This window comes from Eumetopias jubatus, unplaced genomic scaffold (genome assembly GCF_037043125.1).
Source record: "Eumetopias jubatus isolate StellerSeaLion01/CBP00866 unplaced genomic scaffold, mEumJub1_p1.0 scaffold_10, whole genome shotgun sequence".
NCBI classification, from domain to species: Eukaryota; Metazoa; Chordata; class Mammalia; order Carnivora; family Otariidae; genus Eumetopias; species Eumetopias jubatus.
The window spans coordinates 106,344,954-106,362,796 of NW_028274816.1; positions in this window are offsets into that span (position 1 = coordinate 106,344,954).

Here is a 17,843-nt window from a genome sequence, read left to right on the forward strand (position 1 = left end):
GGACGGTAGTGACCCTGGTTGCCAAAGCATTTGGTAGTGACCTTGGTTGCCCTAAGACCCCAGTGTTTTGGGTTGGTGGCTAGAGTTACAGATGAAGGGGAGAAGATCCCATAAAGCTAAGAAGAACAGCATGGTTGTGCCCCCTCTGCACCACCGGGAGAACAGAACCTCCCGCCCGCCTGTGGCTGTGACCGCGGGAGAAACTCCCTGGGGTCAAGGACAGTCATTTGTGCAGAGATGTACTAAGGTCTGCTCTTCTTTTCTTTTCTTTTTTTTATTATGTTAATCACCATACATTACATCATTAGTTTTGGATGTAGTGTTCCATGATTCATTGTTTGTGCATAACACCCAGTGCTCCACACAGAACGTGCCCTCTTTAATACCCATCACCAGGCTAACCCATCCCGCACCCCCCTCCCCTCTAGAACCTCAGTTTGTTTCTCAGAGCCCATCGTCTCTCATGGTTCATCTCCCCCTCCGATTTCCCACCCTTCATTCTTCCCCTCCTGCTATCTTCTTCTTCTTTTTTTTTTCTTAACATATATTGCATTATTTGTTTCAGATGCCTGCCTACAGCAGGCAGTCTTGCACAATTCACAGCGCTCACCATAGCACATACCCTCCCCAATGTCTGTCACCCAGCCACCCCCTCCCTCCCACCCCCCACCACTCCAGCAACCCTCCGTTTGTTTCCTGAGGTTAAGAATTCCTCATATCAGTGAGGTCATATGATACATGTCTTTCTCTGATTGACTGATTTTGCTCAGCATAACACCCTCCAGTTCCATCCACGTTGTTGCAAATGGCAAGATCTCATTCTAAGGTCTGCTCTTAAAGTGAGTGGGAAAGGAGGAACAGTGGGGAGGGTTTTGGGCAAAAACTTAATGTCTTCATTCACCTGGGCTGCTATAACAGAATATCATAGACTGTGTGGCTTATAAACCACAGAGATTTATTGTTCACAGTCCTGGAGGTTGGGAAGTCCCAGATCAAGTCACCTGCAGATTTGGTGTCTGGTAAGAGCCAGCTTCCTGTTGTGAGGACAGCCGTCTTCCAGATGTCCTCACATGGTGGGAGGGTGAGGGAGCTCTCTTGGATCTCTTAGAAGGGCACTGATCTCCAGTGGGTCTTTACCTCAACAATGAAACAATGGTCTGCCCAAGAGGAGCTCTCTGTTAAGTACCCATGGGCAATGATAAGGGGAAGCTATAACTTCCCTTATGGTCACTGTAACTTCAGCCTGGATTTATAATGGAAAATATAAGCTCCCAGATGATGAGATAGTCGTTCAGGGTCAGATTGATTGGTTTGTTCAATTGGCACCAATTTTCAGGGACCATTAAATCCAGAAAACTTCAGCTACTGGGCAACTAACTCCCCAAAATAGAAGCCCAGATACAGGTCGAGGTAAATGCCCTTCAGGCTAAAGGGGAGAAAAAGAAACGAATTGAGGACAGTGAGGACCTGGCATTTATGCCAAGAAGTCTCCAAAGAAGCGATCGATGGTTTTTCCAGGAGAGAAATTCATTATCAGGCCACGAGAAGGACACAGAATTTAAAGATCTGGGCTGTAGGGGTGCCTGGCTGGCTTAGTTGGTAGAGCACGCAACTCTTGTTCTTGGGGTTGTGAGTTCGAGCCCCATGTTGAGTGTAGAGTTACTTAAAAAGAAAATCTTAAAAAAGATATGAAAAAGAAAAAGAAGATCTGGGCTGTAACAAGCAAAGACGCCCGGCCAGCTTTGGCATTTACTGTGGACAAACAGGAGGGCCAGGTGGGTTTAGAACCCCTGCGAAGGTCTGTGCTGTTTAGGTTGGAGTTGGTCCGATGCCTTCACACCACCCCTCTACCCAGACGTTAACCCCTTCCAGTAACAAACAGGACTGGGCTAGGGCAGAGACCCCAGGGTAGCTCAGTTCGTTGAGTGTCCAACTCTTGATCTCAACTCAGGTCTTGATCTCAGGGTTGTGAGTTCAGGCCCCTCACTGGGCTCCCCACTGGGTGTGGAGCCTACTTAAAAACAAACAAGAAAGCACAGGACTAGGGCAGAAGCCCAGGTCCCTTCTTCCCTAAGGAGGGCTGGAGGCCGTCTGCACCGGTCAAGGTATTCTGGGGACTTGATGGCAACGAAGGTTGCCAAACCTTTTCCAACTTTTTGAACGATTATCTGGGATAATTGCCTTCTCTCAAATTCAGCTGGTTAGGAACTTTAATTCCATCTGGCACTCTGATTCCCCTTATCAGGTAACATAACTATTCACAGGTTCCAGGAATTAGGATTTAAATACCTTTGGGCATCCATTATTTGCCTCCCAGAGGTGTGTTTTCAGGGTGGTACTCCATCTCCATCTGCACGGGACGTGGGTGCCATACCAGTCAAGGATGCTTAGATGGACTGCGTCACATTTTTTGATTTCCTGAGCACATCTTTGGAGCAAAAAGTGCCCAGCAGCAGGCAGCATCTGGGGCCCTCTTAGGCTGGTGCCATCCCCAGGCAGCAGGTGCCACTGAAGGATGGCCTGGACTCCTAAACAAGGAAAAGCTGGAAGGGATAACTAACTAGACAACCAAGGCTCAGCTTCCGGCAGAACACACTTCAGACAGTTTGGTCTCTGAATGTGGTCCCATTGAAATAAACTGTTTAATCGAGAGTTTGGGGAAGAGGCCCAGCGTGTCTGTAAGAGACCCAAATCACATAATTAACCCCCTCACTCCACTGTTTCTCCTCTCACCTCCTCCTCTGGGTGACTGGGCTACTGGAATTTGCAGGTAACAAAGATCTGAGGAGGGAGGCTGGTGGCTCTAACCTGGTGCTTCTTTTGCCCTCCCCCGCCCCCCAGGCCCCTCACCCCCAGCTTTGCCTCCTGGATTTGGGCAATTGTAGACATTGATGACAATGATCGGCAATACAAAGCTGACAACTTCCAGGGTGGTCCTTCCTGGCAGAGCCCACAGGGAGGTGTTCTAACAGAGCATTTAAGAAAGACACTGATGAGCTACCTAAGGATGAGGCTGGGTATGTGGTGTGGGCCAGACACAGGAGGACTGCAGACAGGGTGACATGCTGGCTGCGGAGGCAGGACATACAGTCACATGGCTGTGGAAGGAGGGGGAGGACCCTGCCCGCTGGAGAGAGAAAATCTGAGACTTCAGAAGGTTAGCCAAGGAGGCTAAGTCAGGTGATGTGACAAAGCAGAGTCTGCAAGATTTGTGGGACTGAGTGAGCCACCCTATTATTCCTAACCCCACCAAATAACCTAGGTGGAGAGCCCCACCTCTGCCTGAATGAGGACAGCTGGTGGCGGAGTCCTGACAGTTAAATGGGCAAGGGCAGGTGGGCAGGGAGCTCTGAGCGGATGGTCCTGCAGGCTGGGAAGAACAAGGACAGAGCAGCGCTGCCAGCAATGGCCGTTTCCAGATGAATCTACCCTTGCTGAGCCTTAGGAAAGGAAAACAAGATGGTACAGCAAATTTGGGGGGAGTTGCGGGTGGGGGACCAGACAGGAAAACTGGTCAAAGCTGGAAACCCCATCCAGAAAAGGCAGGAAAGAGAGGGGACTCGGAATGGGTTTCCATATTACTGTCAGTCTGCAGGAATAAGGGTCTTGCCCAGAGGGTCCTCGTTTCCTGGACGTCATCTGGGGATGAAACCATATATTCACAGGCAATACTGAACTCATCTACCTTCTCTTCTCTCCTCTTTGCCCTGATGGCTTTTGTGACTGGTTTGCTACCTGAGTCTGAAGCCTTTTTTTTTTTTTTTTAAGATTTTTATTTATTTGGAGGGGGAGGCGCAGAGGGAGAGAGAGAATCTCAAGGCGAATCCATGCTGGGTGCGGAGCCTGACGTAGGGCTTGATCTCATGACCCCGAGATCATGACCTGAGCTGAAACCGAGTCAGACACTTAACTGACTGAGCCACCCAGGCGCTCCTAAAGCCAAAATTCTAACCCAATCTCAAGCCAGCACTTGAAATGAGGGTCCAGAAACTGTCCATGCGGCAGTTTGCCATGCACCTCTGACCTATGAGGGCATCTGTAGGCTTCTCCCTGGGACAGAACCCACACCCTGCCTAAGGGAAAGAGCCCCTGCACCAGGGAGAGGGCAGAACCTTTCTGGCTGCAGTGTTCCAACAGAAGGAGTGAAACCTTCCCAGGGAGAGTCAGAGCCTCAGGAAGAACTAAGGGTAGGGAGAAGATCCCATACTGTTGACTTGGTAGAAGAGTTAGCACTGGGCAGGTTTTTGAGCAAATGACTGAGTTTAGGATAATTATGCTCTGCTGCCAGCCCCATTCCCCATGTCCCATAACCAGGAGCTATGGTTTTGTCCAGCTTAGGAAAAATCAGCACCTGCCTAATTCTCCTCCACCTGAACCCCTGGGGTCAAGATCAGTTCTACTTTCCATGTCAGCTCAGCCTTGACCTTGGCTCCTCTGACTGCAACCCGCTTCCTGCCAGGCACTGACCCTGGCTTTGCAATCACTCCAATTCTTCCCAGGCAGAGTGTGGGAACCATACAGACCTGACCTCAAATCCAGGAAAATGACTGTTCACTCATCTACGAGATAGGGATATTAATACTTAAGTCCCAGGATTGCTTTGATAATTAAGAAACCAAACACCATGTTTAATCAATGCTAAGATGACATCAGTTGTTATTTCATTATTTCATATATTATCATGAAAGGAAAATGCCATGATTGCTTTTTTCTGGGGGGGGTAACACTACTGAAATATAGACTTATCATTTCATACCATAAAATTCACCCATTTGAAGTGTGTAATCCCATGGTTTTTGTATATCCAAGAGTTGAGCATCTACCACCACAACCTAATTTTAGAACATTTTCATCCCTCCCCCCACAGAAACCCCGTTAGTGGTCACTCCCCATTGCTCCCTTCCCCCAGCTCCTGGTAACCAGTAATTTTCTTCCTGTCTTCATAGATTTGCCTATTCTAGACATTCCATATAAATAGAATCATACCCTATATGGCTTTTGATAACTGGCTTCTCTCACTTAGCATCATGTTTTCAAGGTCTGCTCATGTTGTAGATTACAAACCAGTACAGGCGTACTTCATTTTATTGCACTTTGTAGACATCACATTTGTGGGTGGAGAAATTAATTTAAGACGTTTGTTTGCAATAAAAAGAATTCATTTTAAAAAATAAAATAAAAAATATATATGTATTTATTTGAGAGATAGAAAACACACGAGTGGGGGGAGGGGCAGAGGGAGAGAGAGTCCTGAAGCAGACTCCCCGCTGAGCACAGAGCCCCACTTGGGGCTCAATCCCAGGACCCTGAGCTCATGACCTGAGCCGAAATCAAGAGCCACACACTCAACCGACTGAGCCACCCAGCGACCCCGGTAGACGTCACATTTTCACATTGAAGGCTTGTGGCAACCCTGTATTGAGCAAGCCAGTGGTGCCATTTTCCCAACAGCATTTGCTCACTTTGTGTTTCTGTGTCACTTCTTTGTAATTCTTGCAATGTTCCAATTTTAGTATATGTGCTGCTGAAGCGAGCACTCTTGCAATGTTCCAAACTTTTTGGTTATTTTATTTGTTATGGTGATGTGTGATCAGTGATCTTTGATGTTACCATTGTACTTGTTTGGGTGCATCATGAACTGCACCCACATAAGACAACGAACTTAATCCATAAATGCTGTGTGTGCTCTGGCCTGCTCCACCAACCAGCTGTTCCCCATCTCTCTGCCTCTCCTCGGGCCTCCCTAGTCCCTTAGACACAACAATATTGAGATCAGGCCAATTAAAAAACCCTACATGGCCTCTAAGTGTTTAAGTGAATGGCAGAGTCGCATGTCTCGCACTTTAAATCAAAAGCTAGGAATGATGAAGCTTAGCGAGGAAGGCATGTCGAAAGCTGAGACCGGCTGAAAGCCGGGCCTCTTGTGCCAGGCAGCCAAGTTGTGAACGCAAGGGGAAAGCTCTTGAAGGAAATTAAAAGTGCTACTCCAGTGAACACCAGAATAAAGAGTGAAACAGCCTCATTGCTGATATGGAGAAAGGGTTAGCAGTCTGGATAGAAGATAAAACCAGCCATGACATTCCGTTAAGCCTAAGCCAAATCCAGAGCGAGGCCCTAAATGTCTTCAATTCCATGAAGGCAGAGAGAGGTGAGGAAGCTGCAGAAGACAAATATGAGGCTAGCAGAAGCTGGCTCATGGGAAAGATGCCGTCTCCATAATATAAAAGTGCAAGGTGGCAGCGAGTGCTGATATGGAAGCTGCAGCGAGTTCTCCAGAAGGTCTAGCTAGGATAACTCATGAAGATGGCTACACTCTACCACAGATTTTCAGTGTAGGCAAAACAACCTTATTGTTACTACTTTTTAAACAGTCTTATTTGGGAAGATGCCATCTAGGACTTTCAGAGCTAGAGAGAAGTCTCTGCCTGGCTTCAAAGCTTCAAAGGACAGGTTCACCCTCTTGTTAGGGGCTAATGTAGCTGGTGACTTTGAGTTGAAGCCAATGCTCATTTATCATTCTGAAAATCCTACCGCCCTTAAGAAATATGTTAAGTCTACTCAGCCTGTGCTGTGTAAATGGAATGAATCTTGAATTACAGCATATCTGTTTACAATATGGTTTACTGAATATTTTAAACCTGCTATTGAGACCTACTCAGAAAAAAGGATTCCTTTCAAGATATTACTGCTCATTGACAAGGCTTCTGGTCACCCAAGAGCTCTGGTAGAGATGTACAATGAGATTAATGTGGTTTTCATGCTTGTTAACACAACATCCATTCTGCAGCCCATGGATGAAGGAGTCATTTTAACTCTCAAGCTTTATTATTTAAGAAAATACATTTTGCAAGGCTTTTGCTGTCATAGACAGCAATTCCTCTGATGAATCTGGGCAAAGTAAATTGCAAACCTTCTGGAAAGGATTCATCACATTTGTGACTCATGGGAAGAGGTCAAAATGTCAACATGATATTGGAGGAAGTTGATTCCAACCCTCATGGATGACTCTGAGGGGCTCAAGACTTCAATGGAGGAAGTCACTGCAGATATGGTGGGTATAGCAAGAGAATGAGAATTAGAAGTAGAGCCCAAAGATGGGACCGAACTGCTGCAATCTCACGATACCTTGAACAGGTGAGGAGCTGCTTCTTAAGGATGAGTAAAAAAAGTGGTTCCTTGAGATGGAATCTACTCCTGGTGAAGATGCTGTGAAGATTGTCAAAATGACAACAAAGGATTTGGAATATTGCATAAACTTAGTTGTGAAAGCAGCGTTTGAAAGGATTGATTACAATTTTGAAAGAAGTTCTGTTGTGGGTAGTGCTCTCAAACAGCATCGCACGCTACGGAGAAATCATTTGTGACAGGAAGAGTCAATTGATGCAGCACAAACTTCATTGTTGTCTTATTTTAAGAAATTGCCACAACCACCCCAACCTTCATCAGTCAGCAGCTGTCAACATCAAAGCAAGACCCTCCACCAGCAAAAGATTACAACTTGCTGAAAGCTCAGATGATGGTTAGCATTTCTTAGCATTAAAGTATTTTAAAATTAAGGTATGTACATTTTTTAGACATAATGCTATTGCACACTTATTAGACTACAGAAAACTGTAAACATAATTTTATATGCACTAGGAGACCCCAAAATTCATTTGACTCATTTTATCACAATATTCACTTTACCATGGTGGTCTGGAGCCAAATCCACAATATCTCTGAGGTATGCCTGTACTGCCTTTTTTTTTTTTTTTGAGATGTAATTGACATAGAACATTATGTTAGTTTCAGGTGTACAACATAATGATTTGATATTTGTATACCTCTTGAGTACGTACTTTCTTTTTCTTACCAAATAATATTCGCTGTATGGATATACCATTTTGTCTATGCATTCAGAAGTCAAATGATGTTTGGGTTGATTCCACTTTTTGACTCTTTGGCTTTTTGGCTATTATAAATAATGCTGCTAGAAACATTCCTGTACAAGTTTTTGTGTGGACATACAGTTTTGTTTCTCTAGGTATACACCTATGAATGGAATTGTTGGGTTATATGGTGATTCTATGTTTAACTTTTGAGGAGCTGCCAGACTGTTCTCCAAAGCAACAGCACATTTTGCCTTACCACCAACAATGTATGAGGGTTCCCCCTTTTTCTTTTCCCACATACTCACCAGTACTTGTAATTATTGGCTGTCTTTTTGCTAATAGGCATCCTAGTGGGTGTGAGGCAGTATCTCACTGTGATTTTGATTTGCGTTTCCTAGATGGCTAATGATGTTAAGCATCTTGTCATTGCTTCTTTTTTTTTTAAGATTTTATTTATTTATTTGAGAGAGAGAGAATGAGAGAGAGCACGAGAGGGAAGAGGGTCAGAGGGAGAAGCAGACTCCCCGCTGAGCAGGGAGCCCGATGTGGGACTCGATCCCGGGACTTCAGGATCATGACCTGAGCGGAAGGCAGTCGCTTAGCCAACTGAGCCACCCAGGCGCCCATCTTGTCATTACTTCTTATCACTTAGAAATTCATTAAATATTTCTTATAATGAGAACTTTAAGATGTACTCTCTTAGAAACTTTCAAATATGCAAAACAGTACTATTAACTATAGTCACATGCTGTACATGACATCCCCATGACTTGTTAGTTTTATAACTGGAGGTTTGTACCTTTTGATCACCTTCACCCATTTCACCAATGCCCTGCTTCTGGCAATCACCAATCTGTCTCTTTATTTATGAGTTTCTTTTTGTGTGTGTGTTTGGGATTTTTTTTAGATTCCACATGTAAGTGAGGTCATATGGTGTTTGTCTTTCTCTGTCTGATTTATTTCACTTAGCATAATACCCTCAAGGTCCATTCATGTTGTTGCAAATGGCAAGATTTCCTTCTTTTTCATGGCCGAATAAGGGGGGTGTGTGTGTATGTGTGCGATTGCAGCATTATTTACAATAGCCAAATGTGGAAACAACCTAAATGTCCATCAGTGGATGAAGAGATAAAATTTTGTAGCTATGTGTGGTGACAGATGTTAACTAGACTTACTGTGGTGCTCATTTCACAATATATATAAATATCTAATCATTATATTGTACACCTGAAAGTAATATAATGTTATATATCAAATATACTTCAATAATAATAAAAAAAACCCTGTTAACCAGGTATAAAGTTGTTAAGGTGGTAACTCAAAGTATAAAAAGAAGCTGTAGGGTATCATGGAGTTAGAAATTGTCTGGAGTAGCTACAAATAAAAAAAGAAGTTGCTTTATTGACTGCTTTATTTGCAGATTATTGGTTACATTTTTCCTTCTTTTCATGTCCAGTAATTTTTTGTTGTATGTTGGACATTGCAATAATATGTTGTAGAGGTTCTGGATTATTGTATCTTTCCATAAAAATGTTATGTTTTATTCTGGCAGGCAGTTAAATTACTAATAGATAACCCTGTCTTGTTGAGGCTTGCTTTTAGGCTTTGTTACAATGGGTCTGCTTCAGTTTTGCTTTTATCCCTAGAGTGTGTGTAGCTTTACTCCTAGAAAAGTTCAGATTGTTTGCCAAGCTCCTTTCATTCTGTACAGGGAAATCTGGGCTGACCACAAAAAACCATATCTAAGAAGCATGAAAATAAAATCAGAGTTTATGGGAAACCTGCTGCCCTCAGCTGGCTCTTCTAGAGAGAATTTTTATTTAATAATATACTTCACTTTTCATTTCTCAGGATTAGATTTTCTTCCTCAGACTTTTTTTTTTTTTTTAAGTAGGTTCAATGCTCAACATGGAGCCCAATGTGGGGCTTGAACTCAGGACCCTGAGATCAAGACCTGAGCTGAGATCAAGAGTCAGAGGCTTATGACTGAGCCACCCAGGCACCTCTCTTCCTCAGACTTTGAACAACAGTCTAGAAACAGCAGATAGAACACAACAGGCATAGTTTGGGGGTTAAAGGTGTCAAAGATTCTAAAAGAGGGGCCAAGATTTAGTCTTCAGTGGAAGTCATGAGCAGTTTATATTAAAAAAATGGAGAAGTTAGGAGAGTGGAAGAAGAAATTAAACAAATAGAATTTGATAGAAAAACAAATGCTATTTTTCCCTTTACTTCTTCCTTTTTAATAAAAAATTGGATTGGTCAGTAAGTTGCTGTAAGCTAGGCAATAAGAGTTGTCAGATCTATTCCCACTGTTTGCACTATCATCAGGGATGTTTATTTCAGCCAAGTCTCAGTTATGCATGTTGTTAGGGGAGACCTGTAGATAATCAGAAATTTAAATCCTCATCCTAAACAATAGCTTTACCTACTTTCTCTTTCTTTTAAATTCTTCACCAGTACCACTCACAGATAAGGAATACCACAATTTGCAAAATTTGCGAAATCATGATTTGGAAATCTTTTCTCGAATTTTCTTCCTGTTTCATGGGGAGGCTGCTGTGAGAAAGAAGTGGACCGGTTAAGCCATAAGCAAAGAGCAGCACGCCCTCGAATCCCTGAGAACCAGCTGCATCCTTCCCTCTCACGGGCTCAGTTTTCCATCTGGCCTCTCTGGGGGCTCCGAACAGGCCATCAAAGGACCTTGGATGAGCACTAGTCGGCGGTGGGGGTCCTAGAACCCACAGTCTCCTCCCCTGGGGAGGTGGTCAGTTGAGCGGGTACCGTCTGGTGCCCACGGGCTGTTTTCTGCTTGAGATCGCCGCACCACGGGCGACACACTGACATGCGGGCACTGTTGAGGCAGCCGAGGCTTCTGGGGGTGGGAGCTCAGTTTGGACACGGATGTGGAGGTGGAAGGGTGTTCTGGCCTCACAGAGGCCTCCAGCTGCTGGAGCCATTCCTGGCCTCTTCCTCCCAGTGATGTGGGGGCCTCAGGGCCGCGCTGCCTGAGCAGTCACGCTGCCTCATCTCGCGCCCTCTCTCCCCTTAGACGCATCTGACCTTCGGGAAGGAGTTCACAGAAGCAGTAGAAGCCAAACAGGTGGCTCAGCAGGAGGGGGCTGCAGCAATTACACAGGGTCAGATGATCCAAAGGACTCAGAGGCTCAGCAAAGTATATTTATATAAGCTATTGTAATAATGACAAAGGCTACGATACAGCAGAGGAAAGAAAACCCAAGTAAATATCAAAGAAGTCCAAGATATCCAGGTCCTTCCTCAGTTACCTAGAACATGCTTTTTTGGGGGGGATCATAAGCCACCAAGATATCTGTGAGATACATAGGTCTTAAAGAAAAACAAGATGACAGAAGAACACAAAACTATGGACTGAATCGTTTCCTCTCTAAATTTGTATGTTGAAGCCCTAACCTCCAATGTGATGGTGTTTGGAGATGGGGCTTTTGGGAGGTACCTAGGTTTAGATGACATCATGAGCCGGGGTCCCTCATGAGGGGATTAGTGCCCTAATAAGATGAGAGCAGACTCCATGCTGAGCATAGAGCCTGACGTGGGTCTGGATCCCAGGACCCTGAGATCATGACCTGAGCGGAAACAAGAGTCAGATGCTTAACCTACTGAGTCACTCAGGCGCCCCAAAAAAGAACTTTCTTTAAGACACCCAGTTTATGGTATTTTCTTATTATAATGGCCTTAGCTGATTAATATATGTAACCATGCTGTTCCAGAACAAAAAGACCCTTCGACAGGGCAAACTAGTTCAACCTTAAGTTGGATAAGAATAACTCATCTACTTTCATTCGTTCACCGAATGCCTACTATGTTCCAGGCTTTGTATTGGTACTGAGGTAAAAAGTGTTGAGGTTCAGAGCCAAAGGCCAAGAAAGAATTCTTGGGATGTCTTCAGTGCAAAAAGGTGGTTTTATTAAAGCATGGGTACAGGACCCATGGGCAGAAAGAGCTGTGCTGGGGTCACGAGGAATGGCCAGATATATATACTTTCAAGTTGGGAGGGGGTTGGGCGCCTGGGTGGCTCAGTTGGTTGAGCGACTGCCTTCGGCTCGGGTCGTGATCCTGGAGTCCTGGGATCGAGTCCCACATCGGGCTTCCTGCTCAGCGGGGAGTCTGCTTCTCCCTCTGACCCTCTTCCCTCTCGTGCTCTCTATCTCTCATTCTCTCTCTCTCTCAAATAAATAAATAAAATCTTTAAAAAAAAAAAAGTTGGGAGGGGGTTAAGGATAGTGTAAGTCTCTAAGGAATTTTGGAAGCAAGGTTTATAGGACCCCGAGGGGGCTAGCTACTGTTGGTAAAGGGTCATTTATTTATTATACAAATTAAAAAAAAAGATTTTATTTATTTATTTGAGAAAGTGAGAGCATGAGAGGGGCAGAGGGAGAGGGAGAAGCAGATTCCCCGCTGAGCAGGGAGCCCAACGCTGGGCTCGATCCCAGGACCCCAGGATCATGACCTGAGCCTAAGGCAGACGCTTAACCATCTGAGCCACCCAGGCGCCCCGTGAAATGGTCATTTATTACTGTTTAGTAAACCCTGAGTCATGAGACCCTTCAGGTGTATATCAGTGGGCCATATGCTTGGAGGATGATCGCTAACATGTATCTAGTGGGGTAGAGATAAAGGAAATTTCCAAAGGAATTTTTATTTGTTAAAGTAGACTCACAGGATCCTGGGTGGGTTGGGCTAAGATTGCCTTTTGCTTTTAGCAAAGTGTCAACATTGAGGCTCTGAGCTCCCAGAGGAAGGTCACTCTACCTGTTTCCAGGACTTGTCAAGTGGGCTGTAAGTACTAAGGAAATTTAATTTTTTTTTAAGATTTATTTATTTACTTTAGAGAGAGAGGGGGTGGGGAGGGACAGAGGTAGAGGAAGAGAAATCCTCAAGTAGACTCCCTGCTGAATGTGGAAGCCTGACTTGGGGCTCAATCCTAGGACCCTGAGATCATGACCTGAGCCGAAACCAAGAGTTGGCACTTAACAGACTGAGCCACCCTGGTGCCCCAGGAAATTTAATTTTTCTTTTTTTTAAAGATTTTATTTATTTATTTGACACAGAGAGAGTGAGAGAGAGAGAGACAGCAAGCCCAAGCAGGGGGAGTCATAGAAGAAGCAGGCTCCTGGCTGAGCAAGGAGCCCGATGCAGGGCTCGATCCCAGGACCCCGGGATTATGACCTGAGCCTAAGGCAGCCACTTAATGACTGAGCCACCCTGGCATTCCTAATTTTTCTTTTAAAGATTTTATTTATTTATTCGACAGAGAGAGAGGGACAAGCAGGGGGAGCAGCAGGTAGAGGGAGAAGGAGAAGCAGGCTCCTCACGGAGCAGGGAGCCCAATGCAGGACTTGATCCCAGGACCCTGGGACCATGACCTGAGCGGAAGGCAGATGCTTAACTGACTGAGCCACCCTTGAGCCCCTAATTTTTCTTTGCCTCTGCTTCCCACATCAGTACTGAGAATATAGCATTGAACAAAATAAATGCAATCTCCACTCTCCTGATGCTTACAACCTGCAGGAGGTGAGGAAGCGATAAACCAAGAAAGTGATTAACAAGTAAAAATCAGGTAGCGGTAAGTGCTGTCCAAAAGTAAATAGGGTATGATTAGGGGAACACATTAGTCTGGAAAACTACTCCCACATTCTGGGAGGTGACATTAAATTGAGGCCTGAATGAGAAAAAAGGGACAGCCAAGTGACCTGGAAGAATATTGTAGGCCAGGGAACAGCTGGTATAAAGGCTTCATAGGGAGGGATGCCTGGGTGGCTCAGTCGTTAAGTGGCTGCCTTCCGCTCAGGTCATGATCCTAGGGTCCTGGGATTGAGTCCCACATCGGGCTTCCTGCTGAGCAGGGAGCCTGCTTTTCCCTCTGCCTCCTGCTCTCCCTGCTTGTGCTGTCTCTCTCTGACAAATAAATAAATAAAATCTTTAAAAAAAAAAAAAGGCTTCATAGGAAAGGAACTCAATGTGCTTGAAAAAAATCAGATAAGGCCTGTGGGGCTGGAGTGGAGTGAGGGTGGCGGGGAAATAGAAGTTGAGGTCTGAGGGGCACCTGGGTGGCTCAGTCGGTTAGGCATCCGACTCTTGATTTTGGCTCAGGTCATGATCTCAGAGTCCTGGGATCGATCCCCACATCAGGTTCCATGCTCAGTGGGGAGTCTGCTTCTCTCGCTCTGCCCCTCCCCCTGCTCGCACAGGTGTCAGCTCGCATTCGCGCTCTCTCTTTCCAAAATAAATAAATAAATCTTTATTAAAAAATAAATAAAAAAAAAGAAGTTGAAGTCTGAGAAACAGCCAGAGACCAGATCTCGTAGGCCATAGTTAGAAGTCTTATTTTATTCCGAGTCAGTGAGATATCCTGGATGGTTTTTACGCAGGGAAGTCTCATCGTCTGATGTGTGATGTGAAGAATGGCTTGTAGAGTAGGAGCGGAAGCAGAGAGACCAACAAGGAAACTTTTGTAAACAGGACAGTAAACAAATGCTGGTGGTTGTGGCAAGAGTGGCACCTGTGACAGTGAAGAGATGCGAGGATATGCGTCCTGTGGATTGGGACTCGATGCCGGGTCAGACACCAGGGAGTAGGGAGAGGTAGGAAAAAAAAGGATTATCCCCAGATTTTTGCCTGGAGAAACTCGTGTGGGGATCGTGTCCTTTACTGAATCCAAGAAGACTGGGGTATGATCCAGTTTGGGGAACATTCAGGAGCTTTCTGTATGTGAAGCTCGAGATGCCTTTTAGACTCTCAGATGTCAGGTGGACAATTAGCTGTGTCAGGTAGACGACTGGATATGCAAGTGTTATATAATAAAGCATTTGGCTGGTCTTTGGCCCTTGTTCCTGGGAGTCATCCCGAAATCCTTGGAATTTCTTAAGTGGTAGGAACCATTCCTGAATTAAGTGAGAGAGGACTCAGATGGGGGCTGGCTAGAAAGACCAACCATGTGATCAGAGGGTTGGAGCTTTGGGCCAGATGATGTCAGCCTGACCTCCAGGCAGGGGAGGCTGAATCATGAGTTCAGCCACATGATCAATGAGTCAATCACTCATGCCCATGTAATTAGACCTCAGTGAAAATTCTGCCAACCCGAGGCTCATTGAGTTGGCTTCCTGATTGGTGAACATATTAATGTGCGGAGAGGGTAGTGTCCTGATCCTGTGGGGGAGAGGACGCAGAAGCTCCCTGCATTTAAGACCTTTCCAGCCCTGGCCCCAGGGGTCTTTTCATTCGGCTGATCCTGATTTGTATCCTTTATAACAAAACTGTAATAATAAGTGTAGAGTTTCCTGAATTTTTTGAGTCATTCTAGCAAATTATCAACTCTGAGCGAGGCGGGGCAAGGGGGAAGGGTGCGTTGTAAGCCCGGAATTTGTAACTCATTGGTCAGAAGTGTGGGTAGTCCTGAACTTGGCGTGTGAGGTGAAGGTAGTTTTGAGGACTGTGCCTTTAAATCTCTGGAGTCTGTGCTAACGCTGAGTGGTGAGTGTTAGAATTGGATTGCAGTCTTGCAGCAAGTCAGGAGTTTAGCGACATGGCAGAGATCTAGATTTGATAGTCATTGGCATGGAGATGGTCTTTAATGCCATGGTCTGAGTGAGATTTCCTAGGGGTAGTGTATAGTTGGAGAAAGGAATCTCAGGAATGACCTTGGGGCGGGCCAACAATTTGAGTTTGAGCAGAAAAAGAGCCAGCAAAGGAAACTAGAAAGTGGCTGGCAGGGATAGGAAGGAAACTTGAAGGATGTTGTGGGGTAGAAGCCAAAAGGGGAATGGACTCTTAGAAAGACTCAGTGGAAGAGGCAATGGGAATCATTACCCCTCGGCAGAGCTTTCTTAGCCTCCTTCCTACCTGTAGAAAGTTGGGGGCAGAGAGGACCTTTTACATCTCCAGACCCTTTCAGTCCAGGTGGGGGGCAGTTTGCCAACATAGCTCTCTCAAAACTGAATATTTCCTATGTATTTTATTTTTTTTAAAAGATTTTATTTACTTATTTGACAGAGAGAGAGAGCACAAGCAGGGGATGCTGCAGAGGGAGAGGGAGAAGCAGGCTCCCCACTGAGCAGGGAGCCCGACGTGGGACTCGATCCCAGGACCCTGGGATCATGACCTGAGCTGAAGGCAGACGCTTAACCAGCTGAGTCACCCAGGTGCCCCTGTATTTGATTTGATTTGATTTTTTTAAAAAATTTTTTATTATTAACATATAATGTATTATTTGTTTCAGAGGTACAGGTCTGTGATTTCATCAGTCTTACACAATTCACAGTGCTCACCATAGCACACACCCTCCCCACTGTCCATCACCCAGCCACCCCATCCCTCCCACCCCCCTCCACTCCGGCAACCCTCAGTTTGTTTCCTGAGATTAAGAGTCTCTTATGGTTTGTCTCCCTCTCTGGTTTCTTCTTGCTTCATTTTTTCCTCTCTTCCCCTATGATCCTCTGCCTTGTTTCTCAAATTCCACATATCAGTGAGATCATATGATAATTGTCTTTCTCTGATTGACTTATTTCGCTTAGCATAATACACTCTAGTTCCATCCACATCATTGCAAATGGTAAGATTTCATTTTTTTGATGGCTGCATAATATTCCATTATATATATATATTATGGAACCTGGACTGGATCGCCAGATGGAAGAACCAAGCGGCACTCAGAGATCTTGGAGGATAGGAGGTTTATTTAATGCCGGCGGTCTCAGAGGAGTGTGGTCTCCAAAGATCTGAGCCCCGAGCACAAACAAAGGGGGCAGTTTATACACTTATACTTCCATGTACTTGGCACTTTTGGCGCGTGTGAGAAGCAGAACAGGGAGAAGAACCTGGAAGAGCCCCGGGGCAAGGACTGGGACCCTCTCGCTGGCTCAGTCGGCCATGTTAGGACACAGATTTTCCTTATCATATATATACCACATCTTCTTTATCCATTCATCTGTCTATAGGCTCTTTTTTCTAAGATTTATTTATTTATTTATTTGAGAGAGAGAGAATGAGAGCTAGAGAGCATGAGAGGGGGGAGGGTCAAAGGGAGAAGCAGACTCCCTGCTGAGCAGGGAGCCCGATGCGGGCCTCGATCCCGGGACTCCAGGATCATGACCTGAGCCGAAGGCAGTCGCTTAACCATCTGAGCCACCCAGGCGCCCTGTTGATAGGCTCTTTCCATAGTTTGTCTATTGTGGACACTGCTGCTATAAACATTGGGGTGCATGTACCCCTTCGTTTCACCACATTTGTATCTTTGGGGTAAATACCCAGGAGTGCAATTGCTGGGTTGTAGGGTAGCTCCATTTTCAACTTTTTGAGGAATCTCCATACTGTTTTCTTTTTTTTCTTTAAAGATTTTATTTATTTATTTATTTATTTATTTGAGAGAGAATGAGATAGAGCATGAGAGAGGGGAGGGTCAGAGGGAGAAGCAGACTCCCTGCTCAGCAGGGAGCCCGATGTGGGACCGATCTCAGGACTCCAGGATCATGACCTGAGCCGAAGGCAGCCGCCCAACCAACTGAGCCACCCAGGCACCCTCTCCATACTGTTTTCCAGAGTAGCTGCACCAGCTTGCATTCCCACCAACAGTGTAGGAGGGTTTCCCTTTCTCCGCATCCTCGCCAACATCTGTCATTTCCTGACTTGTTAATTTTAGCCATTCCGACTGGTGTGAGGTGGCATCTCATTGTGGTTTTGATTTGTTTTTCCCGGATGCCGAGTGATACTGAACACTTTGTCATGTGTCTGTTGGCCATTTGGATGTCTTCTTTGCAGAAATGTCTGTTCATGTCTTCTGCCCATTTCTTGATTGGATTATTTGTTCCTTGGGTGTTGAGTTTGATAAGTTCTTTATAGATTTTGGATTTTATTTTATTTTTTTAAAGATTTTATTTATTCATTTGAGATACAGAGATAGAGCATGAGCAGGGGGAGAGGCAGAGGGAGAGGGAGAAG